Source organism: Pleurodeles waltl, chromosome 3_2 (genome assembly GCF_031143425.1).
Source record: "Pleurodeles waltl isolate 20211129_DDA chromosome 3_2, aPleWal1.hap1.20221129, whole genome shotgun sequence".
In the NCBI taxonomy this organism is placed as follows: domain Eukaryota; kingdom Metazoa; phylum Chordata; class Amphibia; order Caudata; family Salamandridae; genus Pleurodeles; species Pleurodeles waltl.
The window spans coordinates 25,086,809-25,105,051 of NC_090441.1; the positions used below are offsets into that span (position 1 = coordinate 25,086,809).

Genomic DNA, 18,243 nt, shown 5'->3' on the forward strand with positions numbered 1-18,243 from the left:
CTACCAGATAATTCATTACCGAAGGTAAGTAACTTGTTCATCTGATAGAGACTTCTAGCTGCAGATTCCTTACCTTAGAATAGATACCCAAGCTATAACCTCCTGGCGGTGGGCTGCGAAGATATACTTCACACAAGGAAGTCCTGTAGGACGGAGTGAGCAAAATGCCACTCTTCTCACCTGGCTATCCAGGCAGTAGAGTCTTGCGAACGTGTGCAAGGAAGCATACGTTGCCACCTGGTAGATGTCTAGTATCGGCACCCCTCGAGCTAACGCCGTGGTAGCAGCTTTCCCCCTTGTAGATTGAGCTCTCAAGCCCTCCGGAGGCTGCTTCTTAGCCAATGCATATCCGATTTTAATACAGAGAACGATCCAGCGCGAAATGGTTAGTTTCTGGACTGCCCGACCCATCTTCGCTCCAACGTACCCCACAAAGAGTTGGTCGCTGTAAGGAAATGCCTCCTTGGCATGGTTGCCCCCTGACTTTTTGCCTTTGCTGATGCTATGTTTACAATTGAAAGTGTGCTGAGGCCTGCTAACCAGGCCCCAGCACCAGTGTTCTTTCCCTAACCTGTACTTTTGTATCCACAATTGGCAGACCCTGGCATCCAGATAAGTCCCTTGTAACTGGTACTCCTAGTACCAAGGGCCCTGATGCCAAGGAAGGTCTCTAAGGGCTGCAGCATGTATTATGCCACCCTGGAGACCCCTCACTCAGCACAGACACACTGCTTGCCAGCTTGTGTGTGCTAGTGAGAACAAAACGAGTAAGTCGACATGGCACTCCCCTCAGGGTGCCATGCCAGCCTCTCACTGCCTATGCAAGTATAGGTCAGTCACCCCTCTAGCAGGCCTTACAACCCTAAGGCAGGGTGCACTATACCATAGGTGAGGGTACCAGTGCATGAGCATGGTACCCCTACAGTGTCTAAACAAAACCTTAGACATTGTAAGTGCAGGGTAGCCATAAGAGTATATGGTCTGGGAGTTTGTCAAACACGAACTCCACAGCACCATAATGGCTACACTGAAAACTGGGAAGTTTGGTATCAAACTTCTCAGCACAATAAATGCACACTGATGCCAGTGTACATTTTATTGCAAAATACACCCCAGAGGGCACCTTAGAGGTGCCCCCTGAAACTTAACCGACTGTCTGTGTAGGCTGACTAGTTCCAGCAGCCTGCCACACTAGAGACATGTTGCTGGCCCCATGGGGAGAGTGCCTTTGTCACTGTGAGGCCAGTAACAAAGCCTGCACTGGGTGGAGATGCTAACACCTCCCCCAGGCAGGAGCTGTAACACCTGGCGGTGAGCCTCAAAGGCTCACCCCTTTGTCACAGCCCAGCAGGGCACTCCAGCTTAGTGGAGTTGCCCGCCCCCTCCGGCCACGGCCCCCACTTTTGGCGGCAAGGCTGGAGGGAACAAAGAAAGCAACAAGGAGGAGTCACTGGCCAGTCAGGACAGCCCCTAAGGTGTCCTGAGCTGAGGTGACTAACTTTTAGAAATCCTCCATCTTGCAGATGGAGGATTCCCCCAATAGGGTTAGGATTGTGACCCCCTCCCCTTGGGAGGAGGCACAAAGAGGGTGTACCCACCCTCAGGGCTAGTAGCCATTGGCTACTAACCCCCCAGACCTAAACACGCCCTTAAATTTAGTATTTAAGGGCTACCCTGAACCCTAGAAAATTAGATTCCTGCAACAACAACAAGAAGAAGGACTGCCTAGCTGAAAACCCCTGCAGAGGAAGACCAGAAGACAACAACTGCCTTGGCTCCAGAAACTCACCGGCCTGTCTCCTGCCTTCCAAAGAACTCTGCTCCAGCGACGCCTTCCAAAGGGACCAGCGACCTCTGCCTCCTCTGAGGACTGCCCTGCTTCGACGACGACAAGAAACTCCCGAGGACAGCGGACCTGCTCCAAAAAGACTGCAACTTTGTTTCAAGAAGCAGCTTTAAAGAACCCTGCAACTCCCCGCAAGAAGCGTGAGACTTGCAACACTGCACCTGGCGACCCCGACTCGGCTGGTGGAGAACCAACACCTCAGGGAGGACCCCCGGACTACTCTACGACTGTGAGTACCAAAACCTGTCCCCGCTGAGCCCCCACAGCGCCGCCTGCAGAGGGAATCCCGAGGTTTCCCCTGACCGCGACTCTCTGAAACCTAAGCCCCGACGCCTGGAAAAGACCCTGCACCCGCAGCCCCCAGGACCTGAAGGACCGGACTTTCCCTGCAGAAGTGACCCCCAGGAGTCCCTCTCCCTTGCCCAAGTGGAAGTTTCCCCGAGGAAGCCCCCCCTTGCCTGCCTGCAGCGCTGAAGAGATCCCTTGATCTCTCACTGACTTACATTGCGAACCAGACGCTTGTTCTTACACTGCACCCGGCCGCCCCCGCGCCGCTGAGGGTGAAATTTCTGTGTGGGCTTGTGTCCCCCCCGGTGCCCTACAAAACCCCCCTGGTCTGCCCTCCGAAGACGCGGGTACTTACCTGCAAGCAGACCGGAACCGGGGCACCCCCTTCTCTCCATTGTAGCCTATGCGTTTTGGGCACCACTTTGAACTCTGCACCTGACCGGCCCTGAGCTGCTGGTGTGGTGACTTTGGGGTTGCTCTGAACCCCCAACGGTGGGCTACCTTGGACCAGGAACTGAACCCTGTAAGTGTCTTACTTACCTGGTAAAACTAACAAAAACTTACCTCCCCCAGGAACTGTGAAAATTGCACTAAGTGTCCACTTTTAAAGTAGCTATTTGTGAATAACTTGAAAAGTATACATGCAATTGAAATGATTCAAAGTTCCTAATGTACTTACCTGCAATACCTTTCAAACAAGATATTACATGTTAAATTTGAACCTGTGGTTCTTAAAATAAACTAAGAAAAGATATTTTTCTATAACAAAACCTATTGGCTGGATTTGTCTCTGAGTGTGTGTACCTCATTTATTGTCTATGTGTATGTACAACAAATGCTTAACACTACTCCTTGGATAAGCCTACTGCTCGACCACACTACCACAAAATAGAGCATTAGTATTATCTCTTTTTACCACTATTTTACCTCTAAGGGGAACCCTTGGACTCTGTGCATGCTATTCCTTACTTTGAAATAGCACATACAGAGCCAACTTCCTACAGTCGCCCACCCGGAACTCTTTTGTACTGTCAAGCTAGAACGACAACGCTCTTTTTGGGTCCAGACGGTGGAGACGCTCCTCTTCTTCAGAGGGATGCAGTGGAGCAAAGAAGGTGGGTAGGGTGATGTTCTGACCCAGATGGAAAGGGGTCACCACCTTGGGGAGAAAAGAGGCACGAGTTCTGAGGACTACCTTATCAGGATATATTGTGAGATACGGCGGTTTTGATGATAAAGCCTGAATCTCACTTACTCTCCTGGCAGATGTGATCGCCATTAAGAAGGCTGTTTTGATAGTGAGCAGCCAGAGAAGACAATTATGTAAAGGCTCAAAAGGAACACACATAACAAAAGGCGTAGGTGGAAACATATGTACAAGCCCTTTTAAGAATGTCTGTACAATAAGAGACTTAAACAAAGACTGTTGATCAGGCAAGCAAAGAAAAGCCAATAAGGCAGAAAGATAGCCCTTAAGAGTCGCTAAGGAAGAAGCCTGTTGGGCGAGAGTCAGAATTAAAAGAAAGGATATTAGAAAGAGAAGAAGAAAGAGGATCAATAGACCTCTCTGTACAATAGAATACAAAATGTTTCCAACGGCAGGCGTAAACCGTCTTAGTAGAGGGACGCATGGCTGCCAGAATGACATTACAGACTTCGGTGGGGAGGTCATAAACCATCAACTGCCACCGCTCAATCTCCACGCATGAAGCCGCAGAGTTGACAGGTTCGGGTGAAGAACCTTCCCCTGCTGCTGCAACAGACGATCCTCCCGAAGAGGCAACCTGATTGAAGGGCTGATGCTCATTTTGGGAAGCTCTGGATACTAAACTCTTTGCGCCCAATCCAGAGCCACTAGGATTACTTGGGCCCAGTCGTTCTTGATTTTCTTGAGAAATCTGGACAGAAGTGGTATGGGCGAAAAGGCGGAAAGGAGGCCTGAACTCCACTCGCGATGGAAAGCGTCGCCTAGTGATAGCCGCCTTGGAAACTTCAAAGCGCAATACTGCTGCCATTGAGCATTCTATTTGGAAGCGAACAGATCTAACCAAGGCTCTCCCCACTCCTGAAAGAGTTCTTGTGCCACCTCCGAAGGGCTGAGTTTGTCCGCTCTAGCGTTCAAAGAACCTGCCAGATGTTGAACCACTAGGGTTATGCCCTGTGTTCCAGCCACATCCAGAGACATAGAGCCTCTTGACAAAGGTTCCACGACCCCACACTGCCCTGCTTGTTGCAGTACCATCTTGGCATGGTTACCCCCTAACTTTTTGCCTTTGCTGATGCTAAGTTATGAATGAAAGTGTGCTGGGACCCTGCTAACCAGGCCCCAGCACCAGTGTTCTTTCCCTTAACTGTACCTTTGCTTCCACAATTGGCACAGCCTTGGCACTCAGATAAGTCCCTTGTAACTGGTGCCCCTGGTACCAAGGGTCCTGATGCCAGGGAAGGTTTCTAAGGGCTGCAGCATGTCTTATGCCACCCTGGGGACCCCTCACTCAGCACATGCACACTGCCTCACAGCTTCTGTGTGCGGGTGGGAAGAAAATGACTAAGTCGACATGGCATACCCCTCAGAGTGCCATGCCAACCTCACACTGCCTGTGATATAGGTAAGTCACCCCTCTAGCAGGCCTTACAGCCCTAAGGCAGGGTGCACTGTACCACAAGTGAGGGCATATGTGCATGAGCACTACGCCCCTACAGTGTCTAAGCAAAACTTTAGACATTGTAAGTGCAGGGTAGCCATAAGAGCATACGGTCTGGGAGTTTGTCAAACACAAACTCCACAGTTCCATAATGGCTACACCGAAACCTGAGAAGTTTGGTATCAAACTTCTCAGCACAATAAATGCACACTGATGCCAGTGTGGAATTTATTGTAAAAAGCACCCAGAGGGCATCTTAGAGATGCCCCCTGAATACCAGTCCGACTCCTAGTTCTAGGCTCACCAGTTTCTGCCAGCCTGCCATAACCAGACGAGTTGCTGGCCACATGGGGAGAGTGCCTTTGTCACTCTGTGGCCAGGAACAAAGCCTGTACTGTGTGAAGGTGCTTCACACCTCCCCCTGCAGGAACTGTAACACCTGGCGGTGAGCCTCAAAGGCTCACCCCCTTTGTTACAGCGCCACAGGGCATCCCAGCTAGTGGCCCCTCCGGCCACTGCCCCCACTTTTGTCGGCAAGGCTGGAGGAGATAATTAGGAAAATAAGGAGGAGTCACCCGCCAGTCAGGACAGCCCCTAAGGTGCCCTGAGCTGGGGTGACCCCTGCCTTTAGACATCCTCCATCTTAGTTTTGGAGGATTCCCCCAATAGGATTAGGGATATGCCCCCTCCCCTCAGGGAGGAGGCACAAAGAGGGTGTAGCCACCCTCCAGGACAGTAGCCATTGGCTACTGCCCTCCCAGACCTAAACACACCCCTACATTTTGTATTTAGGGGCATCCCAGAACCCAGGAAATCAGATTCCTGCAACCTGAACTAAAAAGAAGGACTGCTGACCTACAAGCCTGCAGAGATGACGACAACAACTGCTTTGGCGCCAGTCCTACCGGCCGGTCTCCTGACTTGAAAACCTGCAACCAGTGACGCATCCAACAGGGATCAGCGACCTCTGAAGCCTCAGAGGACTGCCCTGAATCCCAGGACCAAGATACTCCTGTGAGCAGCGGCCCTGCTCAACAACCAGCAACATTCTTGCAACTTTTCTGCAACTTTCAATGACCTCACTCTTCCCGCCGGAAGCGTGAGACTTCACCCTCTGCACCCGACGCCCCCGGCTCGAGATCCAGAGAACCAACACCACAGGGAGGACTCCCCTGTGACTGTGACCCCGTGAGTAGCCCGAGACGACCCCCCCTGGACCCCCACAGTGACGCCTGTAGAGAGAATCCAGAGGCTCACCCTGACCGCGACTGCCTGTAACAAGGGACCCGAATCCTGGACCAAGCACTGCACCCGCAGCCCCCAGGACCAGAAGGAACCTGAACCTCAGTGCACGATTGACCCCCAGGCGACCCTCTGCCTAGCCCAGGTGGTGGCTGGCCTGAGAAGCCCCCCTGTGCCCTGCCTGCACCGCTAGGGTGACCCCTGGGTCCCTTTATTGAAAGGGTGTGTTTTGTGTGCCTACTTGTGTCCCCCTCCAGTGCTCTACAAAACCTCCCTGGTCTGCCCCCCGAGGACGCGGGTACTTACCTGCTGGCAGGCTTGAACCAGAGCACCCCTGTTCTCCATAAGCGCCTATGTGCTTTGGGCACCTCTTTGACCTCTGCACCTGAGCTGCTGGTGTGGTAACTTTGGGGTTGCCCTGAACCCCCAACGGTGGGCTGCCTATGCCCCAAACTTGAGACCTGTAAATGTTTTATTTACCTCCAGAACTAACCTTTACTTAGCTCCCCCAGGAACTGTTGATTTTTGCACTGAGTCCACTTTTAAAATAGCTTATTGCCATTTTAACAAAAACTGTGTATGCTATTGCTCTAATTCAAAGTTCCTAACTTACCTGTGTGGAGTACCTTGCATTTTATGTATTTACTTCAAATCTTGAACTTGTGGTTCTAAAAATAAATTAAGAAAATATATTTTTCTATATAAAAAGTATGAGCCTGAAGTAAAGTCTTTGAGTGTGTTTTCCTCATTTATTTCCTGTGTGTGTACAAGAAATGCTTAACACTACCCTCTGATAAGCCTACTGCTCAACCACACAACCACAAAATAGAGCATTAGAATTATCTAATTGTGCCACTATCTTACCTGTAAGGGGAACCCTTGGACGCTGTGCACACTATCTCTTACTTTGTGATAGTATATACAGAGCCAACTTCCTACACCACCGTATCCCATACAGTATTAGAAAAAGGGCCCAAAAGGCAAGAGGTGTTTACCAACCTCAATGCCAGGCTGGAGGAAGATAACTTCTTTCCAAGTTGGTCCAGCCTCTTGGATTCCCTATCCGGAGGGGCGGAAGAGAAGGCACCACGGGAAGTGCAGGCTTGGACCACCCAGCTCTCTGGGGGGAGTGGGTTGTTACGTGAGGAAACTAGGGGATGTTCGGAGGAGGTCTATGGCGGCGGCCGATTGCCCTATTCACAGGAGCCCCTGTGCTGGGTTTGGACCATGTTCCCAGAAGGACATCTGTAAGGGCTTCACTGAAGGGTAACATCGGCTCCAATGTAGCAACCCCTGGCTGAGGCACCTCTGTCAGGCGATTAGTCCTGACTGGCACCGTAGGCAAGTCTATGTCCAAGACCTCAGCTGCCCTACGCACCACCATAGCATAAGATGCACCCTCCTCCGTAGCCACAGCGGGAGGAGAGAGCCTGCCAGCATCTGGAGAAGTATCCAGTCCACTGGCTTCCCCTAGATCCTCATACCAGTCCTGTTCATGCTCCAATCCATTATCCAAAGGGTCCTCAGACCCCTCCTACTCCTCTCCTATGCCTGGCTGTTCCGAATAAGCCTCAGGCACTGATCTGGGCCTAATCTGCATCGAGCCCAGCACCAGAGGTCGACTGTGAGAAACCAGCACCGGTCTGGATCAGCTATTGGATTCGGGGTACCCAACAGTGCCGAAGCCGCAGATGTTGAATCCGATGGGGCCATTGCTGACCTCTAGGGGCCTGGAGACCCACCAGAGGGTGCAGCCCACTCAAAGACAAGGTGCATAGTCTCGTAAAATTCTTTGATTTGAGCGGGGGTTGCTCCGGTCCCCGGAAATGGGTAAGACGCTGAGACGGCCCTGGCGACAGCTCCGCAAAGCCGCACTCGGAACGTCGACGTTCCCTGGACGCGTCGGCAGCCAATGGGCATAATGAAGTCTAAATCAGCTTGGACGTCGTCTTCTTTTTGTGCCTCTTACCTGAATGCCCCGAGGACCTCGAATGCGAGGAAGATGACTTAGGGCTCCTGGAGCGGTGCCACGACCTCCTCCTTGAGTGTGACCGTGATCTCCTCGGAGTTGCGCTTACCCAAGACGGCTGCCGGGCGCTAGATGCTTGAGAGATCTCTCTCAAGGCCTTCGGAGCCATGGCCCGACATTCGGAACACGACTTCGAATCGTGGTCCTTTTCAAAGCACCAGACACACCTGGTGTGGATCCGCAACAGACATGGTGTGATGACATGCACCACATGTCATAAATCCACTCTTTTTCGAAAACATCGCTCAGACAATTTGAAAAAATCTTGGACAAAAAAAGTAGAAAAAAGGGTAGCTCTTTTTGGATCTTCGCTTAATCGGCGTGAAAGGAAAAGAACTGGCGTACGCGCGCCAGGGTGGTGCCTATATAGAAGGCCGTGACGTCACAGACTTCTCCAATGACACTGACACCGAAAATTCCGCATTCGAAGCCGACGCCAGGGAATTCTATGGTAAGTAATCTGCAGCTAGACGTCTATCAGATAGAAAGCTTGCTTAAGAACGATTGCATTTGAAACCAACTGATCAAGTACCAGCACTTAAAATATGTTGAAAAATGATTAAATATCCTAAATGTTTTGTATTGTGTACCATGTAAGTGTTAAAAAACCAAGATGAAGGAACATTGTGTTAGCAATCTCATGTTGAAGTATAATGGAAATTAGTAAGAGTGTTCTTTAATGAAAAATCTTCACGTTTCTAGCATACTCTCTCTAAGTCCAATAAATTTGAAGTCAACCCCCCCCCCCCCCAAACAAAAACAAAGTCAAGACCAAAAGAATAGGGATACATTCACAATTACGAAAGAAACCTATGATTAGATGGCCCATCTGTAGATAAACTAATCACTGGAAACTCAAGATGCAGCACATCTTGTAATTAAGACAGTAATCTGTGCTTCGGCTATAAAACAATTGACAAGAGCACTAGGGCTCAACCAGAAGTCATCAGTACTTAACTGACATAAATACAAACGTTAATGTCACTGCTGAAGAAAATAGCAAGTGGCATAATGAGCTAATGATTCCCTGAGAAGGGGCTGATAATTCCAACGTGGAATGGACAGGGTCAGTGAGGTTCCACAGATCAAGTCATTTCAGGCTCACTGTGGGCAGCTATTTAAAAGTGAAAAATAATTCTTCCCAATTAAAGTCACGTTTGATATTTTACAGAGAGGAATCAATCAGTCAGAAATCTATTATATTTGACATATTTGTCTATGAGATACTGCTAGGCAGATACGGTTGACGCTTAACCCACAAGACTATCATCACAAGTGGACACAATAAACAAATTACTTACCTTCAGTAATGATCTGTCTGGTAGATACTTTAAGTTAACTGCAGATTTATCACCTCATGAATATTCCCTTGGAATCAGACTGCAGCTTGAAGCTTCAAAGCATTACTCCTGCATGCTAGTAGGTGGTGTCATACAGCTCCACACCTATGACATTTGCTCTGGAAGTAACAAACGGAGCTGCAAATGCCACTCATGTGCACTGTCAGTTGCTTTCTTAGAATGGCCATGCAGGACTGGGCCCGTTTAGATAGAAGAGAGTCCAGCTCATAGAACTGGAAGGTGGGAGGGTCTGTGAGAAATCTATGACTACACAGAGTATCCACCAGAAAGAACATCCCTGAAAGTTAGTAACTTGTTCTGCTGATAGATACTTCTAACCACAGATTCCTCATCTCATGAATAGATACCATAGCTGTACCACCCTGGGTGGTGGGTCTATGAACTAACTCATACCAAAAAGACCTGCTGGACCAGGGGACAAAACACCTTTCTCTACAGACCTGACCCTCCAGGCAGTAGTGCTTCATGAACATATATACTGACGACCACATAGCCGCCTGGAAAATATCTAGAGTAGGTGCTTTGCATGCCAGCCTAGTGGTAACAGCCTTGGCTCTGGTAGAATGGCCCCTTAGGCATTCCAGAGCCTGCTTCTTTGCCCATGCATAGCAAACCATTCAATCCATCGAGAGATGGTGCACTTCTGCACTATTCTGCGCTTCTATGCACTGGCAAATCCTACAAAGAGGTGATCATTCACTAGATGTTCTTTGATGCCATCAATTAACAAATTGAGTGCTCTCTTGGAGTCCAGGCAATGAAGCCTTTCTCCTCTTTTGAGGGATGAGGCAGAACTAAGACTGCTGGGGGTGTGGCAGCCTATCCAACGTAAAGTGGTTTTACCACATTTTGTAGAAAAGAAGCTCAGGTCCTTAGCGCCAGCTTATCAGATAAGAAAGGGTTTTGGTCAGAAAGAGCCTGAAGCTCACTCACATGCCAAGCTGGCATTATGGCAATCAAAAAGGCTATTTAGACTATTTAGATGGTCAGAAGACATACTGGGCATCAGCTCAATGGATTACACTTGATAAAACTAAGAACTATCCCACTGTGGCATCACAAATGGCTTCTGCAGAAAGTAAGTGTTGCAAACCTTTCAAAAATTTCATAATAGGTGATTTAAACTACAAAGGCTGATTAGGCATCTGAAAAAAAGCGAAAGCGGACAACTAGCTTTTACTGTTGACCAAGGCAAGCTGGGCCAGGACAAAACAAAGAACACAATGTCAGACACCTTGGCCTGCAGCAGGTCAATCTGATGGGTACAACACCAAACCACAAATTTGTACCAACAACTGACATACACAGACTTTGTAGATGGACGCCTTGTGGCCAAGATGAACAACCACCTCAGAAGGAAAGTCAAATTAGGTCAAATGTTTCTGCTCTATCTCCAAGCATTGACCCTTCCCTGCTGCTGAGAGAGAACATACATCCCAAAGCGTCAGCTTTAATGGAGGACCCGCGCTTATGCCCAGGAGTTCTGCATACCATACTCTCCCAGCCCAATGCTGAGCTACTAAGATGACTTGGTCACGATCGTTCCTGATCTTCAGAACTTGGGGCAGGAGAGGTAGTAGCAGGAAGGCATACAAGAGTTCAGAACTCTATTCTAGGTGGAATAAGTCTCCAAGACTGCACTTCCTTGGAAACTCCAACCCGTAAAAGTGATGACATTGTATATTCTCAGCAGTGGTGAAAATATCGAGCCAGGGTTCTCCTAAATTATGGCAAATGCCCTGTGCCACCTCCTTGGTATTACTGCCATTGACAGTCAAATAGGTGTTGGTGGCTGAGTCTGCCCTGGCATTTAGTAATCCTGTCAGGTGGTTCACCATCAAAGAAATTCTCTAGTGCTCTAGCCTCTTCCAGAGGTGTAGAGCCTACTGGCAAAGAACTCAAGTCCCAACCCAGGCTGCTTTTTGAAGTACCACATGGCTGTGGTGTTATCCGTGAGCACCCTCACCAGCCTTCCTCTGATGGAAGGCAGGAAGGCCTTTGACCCCCCAAGAGAATCGCCCTCAATTCTGACAAACTAATGTGGAGTCAAGCACCTGCTGGAGACCAAAGGCCACTGATCTCCACCTCTCCCAGGTGGCCTCCCCAACCCAGAAGTGATTTGTGACCACTGTCAAATGTGGGTGGAGTAAAGAGAGGGGTCTGTCACTGAACCCAATTACGGTCCAGCAGCCAGCACTGCATGGCTTTTGCAGTCTCCTTCAAAATCTGGATACAATCTAACAGATGCACCTAGTGCAGTGCCCATTGGCACTACCACCATCACGTTTGTGAACACCTGAGAGGCGGTAGTGAGGCCAACAGGGAGAACTGCAAACTGAAAATGCCTATTGTAAACCTCAGGTAGCACTTATGGGCCTGCATGACGGGGATATGGAAATGAGCAATCTGTAGGTCAACACCATTACCTGGTCTCCAGGGTCCAGGGCAAACAGGACCTGGGCTACAGTGAGCGTCCTGAATTTGCCCTTTCAGAGGAAGGCGTTAACAGAGTGAAGAAAGATCTAAAACAGGACAAAGCACTACAGCCCAAGGAAATAGTGAGAGTAACACCCAGATCCTACTTTTGAGGCCTACTTTCGATTGCCCCTTTAGAAAAAGAGCTGCACTTCGTGCTGTAAGAACCCTGCTAGTTGTGGAAGATGCGGGCGTGCAGAAATAAATGGGGGAGCGTAATCCCAATGGACAATTTGGAGGACCCAATCGTCTGACATAATGGCTTGCCACAGTTGGAAGAAATACTGGGACCTGGCCCGACAGAATGACTGTGACGCAAAGACCACACTAGTGATGTTTTGAAGTTGTGACCGCACAGGCAAGGGGCTGAGCGGACTGTTGGCAGTATTGGAGACTCCTACTGTTGCCTTGAAAGAGGCAACATTGATGATCAAGCTATCTGAATGGGCCAGAAAAATCATGTGCAGGACGCAGTCCGCTTTCTCGCCAAACAGGCGAGAGTCATCAAATGCCATGTACATTAGGGATGCTTGCTGGAGAACTTGCAGACCTCATCCAGGAGTGGTGACTGGACATTCCTAGAGAAGCTTGCAGACATCCAGGCATGGTGCTGAAGTACCAAACTTACTCAATTGCCCGATGTATGCAGTCAGTTCTGCCCAAGCTAAAGCAAGGTCAAAGATTTTGCTGCATTTTGGCCATCCTGGATAGCCTGGGTCTGGGACCCCAAAGGATGTCCAGAACTGCTGGAAAAACGTGGACCACCGTGTTACATAGGGCATGAGAGTAGCAGCCTAGAAGACAACTGGTGCTTACAAATCGCAGAGCAAGACTTGATGGGAAAAAGATGCGCTTGCCAAATGTTTCTAGCTGAAGACTCATGATTAAATGGGATGGAGGAGAAGGTGTTGGGATTTACCTTACTGGTGGATGCCTGCACTACCAAGCTCTCTGGTGTGGGATCACCTGGTACTGGTTGATGGCAGAGAGCGACCTTCCTATTGACAGGTCTTCCCAAACATGGTTTCATCCAAGTGCTGAAGAGGGTATCTGTGAAGGCCAAAGTAAATGCTAATAGAGGTTCTATAGGTGCTTCACCAGGCTGGAGTACCTCTGTAAGAACATCTGCCATCACCTGATTAGTAAGTAGTTGAGGGTCACGTACTTCTGCTGCCTTCCGCATAATGACAGTGAAGCAGGCGTCTCTTCAGTGCCAGAGTCAGAAGGAGAAACAAGACCAGTATCTGAAAGTGTATCCAGGCCACTGATACCTTGTTGATCCTCATACCAATTTTATTCATCATATTGGGGAATAAAATAATTCCCATCATCAAAATTGCCATTGTCCAAATCACTGTGTAAAGCCTGGGCCCTACTGTGTGGTAAGGATAAGGTATCAGAATCTTAAGGGATGCTGGCTGGCTGTCGATATGGTCACAGTCAGGATGGATTCTGCTCAGAGTCAGAAAGCATTATGGTTTGTTATCTGCATCAATAAAAGGGAACCGCCATGGCAGGAACTTAAGTCCACACTTGAGCTAGTGCTTAATCCGAACTGCACTGAGTGGCAAAGATGGAGCAGAGGACAGACCTGCCAGTGGAAGTCCAAATGAATGGCTCTGCGGGTCTCTGGGGTTTTGGGGAATGCAGGAGAGATCCAAAGTGCAGACCATTGCCTACTAAAAAGGCCTCCGCTTGCTGCGTTGACACTGGACCCACAAATTCAGGCTGCACTGGGATCAGCTCCAATGGAGATAGAGAGTGAGACCAGGTGGCATGTTGAGACCCTTTGCGCCCTTTATGGAGTTTGAAAGTGGCAGGAGGAGACTGATTACCACTTAGATTTCTTATGCTTCTTTTTAGAATTACCCGTAGACTTCCAGCAAGATGAGAATCTGCTGTGGGAACAGGACTTTCCTTTTCACCTCAACTGGTCACAGAGCAGACTAATTTAATGTTTAGAGACATAAAGCTTTGTTTTGCAGTTCTGTGTGGCATTCAGATTCATCTGGGCGCTTACCTCGTGAGGGTCTGTCACAGATATCTGTTCACGACAGTCCCTGCACACCTTGAACCCTGTGATCTTAGGACATGACATTATCTCTTGTACACTGGAAAGAGTTCGAGAAAAAGTCTTTAGAAGGAGTGCTAAAAATAAATAAATAAGAAGTAGCTCTGGATTCATGTCTGAATGCTCAGAAAGAAAAGGAAACGACACCAGTGTGCATGGGTTTTTGTTATATGCAGCTCCACTCACCCCTTTCGGATCAACAACAATGTGGTGCCGCACAACGCCACCTACTGGTGCGCAGGAGAACTACCTTGAAGTTTCTAGATCAAGTCTGACATTGGGAAAATAGACACAAGGTTAGGAATCTACAGTTAGATGTTTCCATCAAAAATGTTTTTTAAAGTTACATCAGGTGTAAAACGTTCTAGCTCTTCAAATGAAATCCCTACAAATGTATTTAATTCTCTGCATTTGTAGGTGATTTTATGACATAATTCGGTCAAAGGATTATGAATTAGACCTGGATACAGTGAAGAGAAGACTTTTTAAACTATGTCTGTATTCTAAAGTTGTGAAGAAAAGGGGGGAAAAATTATAGGGATAGGCGCTAACAGAATATCACCAAAATATTTCTTTAACAATAGATAGTAAATACGGTGCTCCCGAACGGAGGGTCCTCCCAGCGCTTCCAGTGTTTCTCCAATAGGAAAAACCAAACTGATTCAAAAGGCCAGGGCACTCGTATGAAATAAGATAAGAGTCTGTACAGTTAGGTTCTTGGTCTTCGGAAAATCAATATATAATCCAAACAGAGTTAAAGTTCAGTGTCTTTATTCTTGTGCGAGGTTTTCATACATGTTCATTACATCAGAAAGATTCCATATGTGGTCCTCACAACAACATCCAACTTATTTCATACGAGTGCCCTGGCCTTTTGAATCAATGTCTGTATTCTAGAGAGTTTTTCATAGTTTCTTCAGTGGGACAAGATACTCCTGTATTATCACTGTCCTTTAGGAAGTCTGCCTGACTTGAGCTGAATAAAGATATAAGTAACCAGGAGAAAATTGTGGAAGTGGGCTTTTCTTTCATGTAATGGATATTATATTTCTTTCCTGTTTCATAAATTCACATTTACAAGAATACTAAAAAGTTAATCAGCACTATATTTTACATCCTGTGATTCAATACAAGTGCCTAATGTTTGTAGCAAATGAGTAAGTGATTGAATTTTAGGCTTAATCCTGTGACTGAAATTGAAAACAGCTGATGATGTGGCATGAGGATTAAACCATATACGTCCGGAGGATTCAATATTCATGGCGTTGCTTTATAAAATCTACTGCAATGAGAATCGTGGTGGATTGGCTGTAATGAAAATAATTCATATATGTAATATCTCTGTGGGATGTCTCTTCCATATGAACGAGAGAACATCTACAATGCATTAGGTTTATCAGTACAGCGGAGGCAAAGAATGAAGGAGTTGTGGGGACAGGGCAGTTCCCAAATGAAGATCCAGATTACAAATGGTGTAAAGTTGGACGTTAAAAAGATCTCAAAACTCAATATAATGAAAATGTCACTTACCCAGTGTACATCTGTTCGTGGCATCAGTCGCTGAAGATTCACATGTTGTGCATAGCCCACCATCTGGTGTTGGGTCGGAGTGTTGCAAGTTGTTTTTCTTCGAAGAAGTCTTTCGAGTCACGGGACCGAGGGACTCCTCCTCCTTGTCTCCATTGCGCATGGGCGTCGACTCCATCTTCGATTGTTTTCCCCGCAGAGGGTGAGGTAGGAGTTGTGTTGTAGTAATAGTGCCCATGCAATGGAGTGAATAAGTATGTACCTATTTAAGGTTTAAATAATATATTTACAAATGTACAAAGCTTAAGCTAACTTCCGAACGGCTACAGGCTCCCGGGGAGGCGGGTGGGCACATGTGAATCTTCAGCGACTGATGCCACGAACAGATGTACACTGGGTAAGTGACATTTTCAGTTCAATGGCATCTGTCGCTGTAGATACACATGTTGTGCATAGACTAGTAAGCAGTTATCTCCCCAAAAGCGGTGGCTCAGCCTGTAGGAGTGGAAGTATTTTGAAATAAGGTTCTTAACACGGCTTGACCTACTGTGGCTTGTTGTGCGGATAGCACGTCTACACAGTAGTGCTTGGTGAACGTGTGCGGCGTAGACCATGTGGCTGCCTTACATATTTCGTGCATTGGAATATTTCCTAGAAAGGCCATGGTAGCGCCTTTCTTCCTGGTTGAGTGTGCCCTTGGTGTAACGGGCAGCTGTCTTTTTGCTTTAAGGTAGCAGATTTGGATGCACTTAACTATCCATCTGGCTATACCTTGTTTTGATATTGGGTTTCCTGCATGAGGTTTTTGGAATGCAATAAATAGTTGTTTAGTCTTTCTGATGTTTTTTGTTCTGTCAATGTAGTACATTAGTGCTCTTTTGACATCTAATGTATGTAGTGCCCTCTCAGCTACGGAATCTGGCTGTGGGAAGAACACTGGTAGTTCTACAGTTTGATTTAGGTGGAACGGTGAAATAACCTTTGGTAAAAATTTAGGATTGGTCCTTAGGACTACCTTATTTTTGTGTATTTGGATAAAAGGTTCTTGTATTGTAAACGCTTGAATTTCGCTTACTCTCCGTAGAGATGTGATGGCGATGAGAAATGCAACTTTCCAGGTTAGGAACTGTATTGCGCAAGAGTGCATGGGTTCAAAAGGTGGACCCATGAGTCTTGTTAAGACAACATTGAGGTTCCATGAAGGAACAGGTGGTGTCCTTGGTGGTATAATTCTTTTAAGGCCTTCCATAAATGCTTTAATGACCGGTATCCTAAATAGTGAAGTTGAATAGGTAATCTGCAGGTATGCAGATATTGCCGCAAGGTGTATTTTAATGGAAGAGAAAGCTAGGTTTGATTTTTGTAAGTGTAGCAAGTAACCCACTACATCCTTTGGAGATGCGTGTAATGGTTGGATTGGATTATGATGGCAGTAGCAAACAAACCTTTTCCATTTGCTTGCATAGCAGTGCCTAGTAGATGGTCATCTAGCTTGCTTTATGACTTCCATACATTCTTGTGTAAGGTCTAAGTGTCCGAATTCTAGGATTTCAGGAGCCAGATTGCTAGATTCAGCGATGCTGGATCTGGATGCCTGATCTGTTGTTTGTGTTGTGTTAACAGATCTGGCCAGTTGGGCAATTTGATGTGGGGTACTACTGATAGGTCTAGCAGTGTTGTGTACCAGGGTTGCCTTGCCCATGTTGGTGCTATCAGTATGAGTTTGAGTTTGTTTTGACTCAATTTGTTTACTAGATATGGAAGGAGAGGGAGAGGGGGAAAAGCGTATGCAAATATCCCTGACCAGTTTATCCATAGGGCATTGTCTTGGGACTGCCTGTGTGGGTATCTGGATGCGAAGTCTTGGCATTTTGCATTCTCTTTTGTTGCAAATAAGTCTATTTGAGGTGTTCCCCAGAGTTTGAAGTAAGTGTTAAGAATTTGGGGGTGAATTTCCCATTTGTGGACTTGTTGGTGATCTCGAGAGAGATTGTCTGCAAGTTGAATCTGGATCCCTGGAATAAACTGTGCTATTAGGCGAATGTGGTTGTGAATTGCCCATCGCCATATCCTTTGTGCTAGAAGGCTCAGCTGCGTTGAGTGTGTCCCCCCCTGTTTGTTTAGATAATACATTGTTGTCATGTTGTCTGTTTTGACAAGAATGTATTTGTGAGTTATGATTGGTTGGAATACCTTTAGTGCTTGAAAAACTGCTAGCAGTTCTAGGTGATTTATGTGCAGTTTTGTTTGATGTACGTCCCATTGTCCTTGTATGCTGTGTTGATCGAGGTGTGCTCCCCACCCCGTCATGGAAGCATCTGTTGTTATTACGTATTGTGGCACTGGGTCTTGGAAAGGCCGCACTTTGTTTAAATTTATACTGTTCCACAATACAAGCGAGAGGTATGTTTGGCGGTCTATCAACACCAGATCTAGAAGGTGACCCTGTGCTTGTGACCATTGTGATGCTAGGCACTGTTGTAAGGGCCTCATGTGCAGTCTTGCGTTCGGGACAATGGCTATGCATGAGGACATCATGCCTAGGAGTTGTAATATCATTTTTGCCTGTATTCTCTGTGTTGGATACATGCGTTGTATGATTTTGTTGAAATTTTAAATTCTTTGTGGACTTGGAGTGGCTAATCCTTTTGTTGTGTCTATTATGGCTCCTAGGTATTGTTGTACTTTGCACGGCAGAATGTGTGATTTTGCATAGTTGATGGTGAAACCGAGTTTGTAGAGGTTTTGTATGACCTGAT

General features: G+C 47.3%; 1 protein-coding gene across 8 annotated transcripts in view; it reads right to left on the reverse strand.

The window, feature by feature from the left end:
* The window catches only part of NF1 (neurofibromin 1), a 1,379,374-nt gene that overhangs the window by 753,717 nt on the left and 607,414 nt on the right, over nucleotides 1-18,243 (reverse strand). The gene's annotated exons all lie outside the window — the stretch shown is intronic.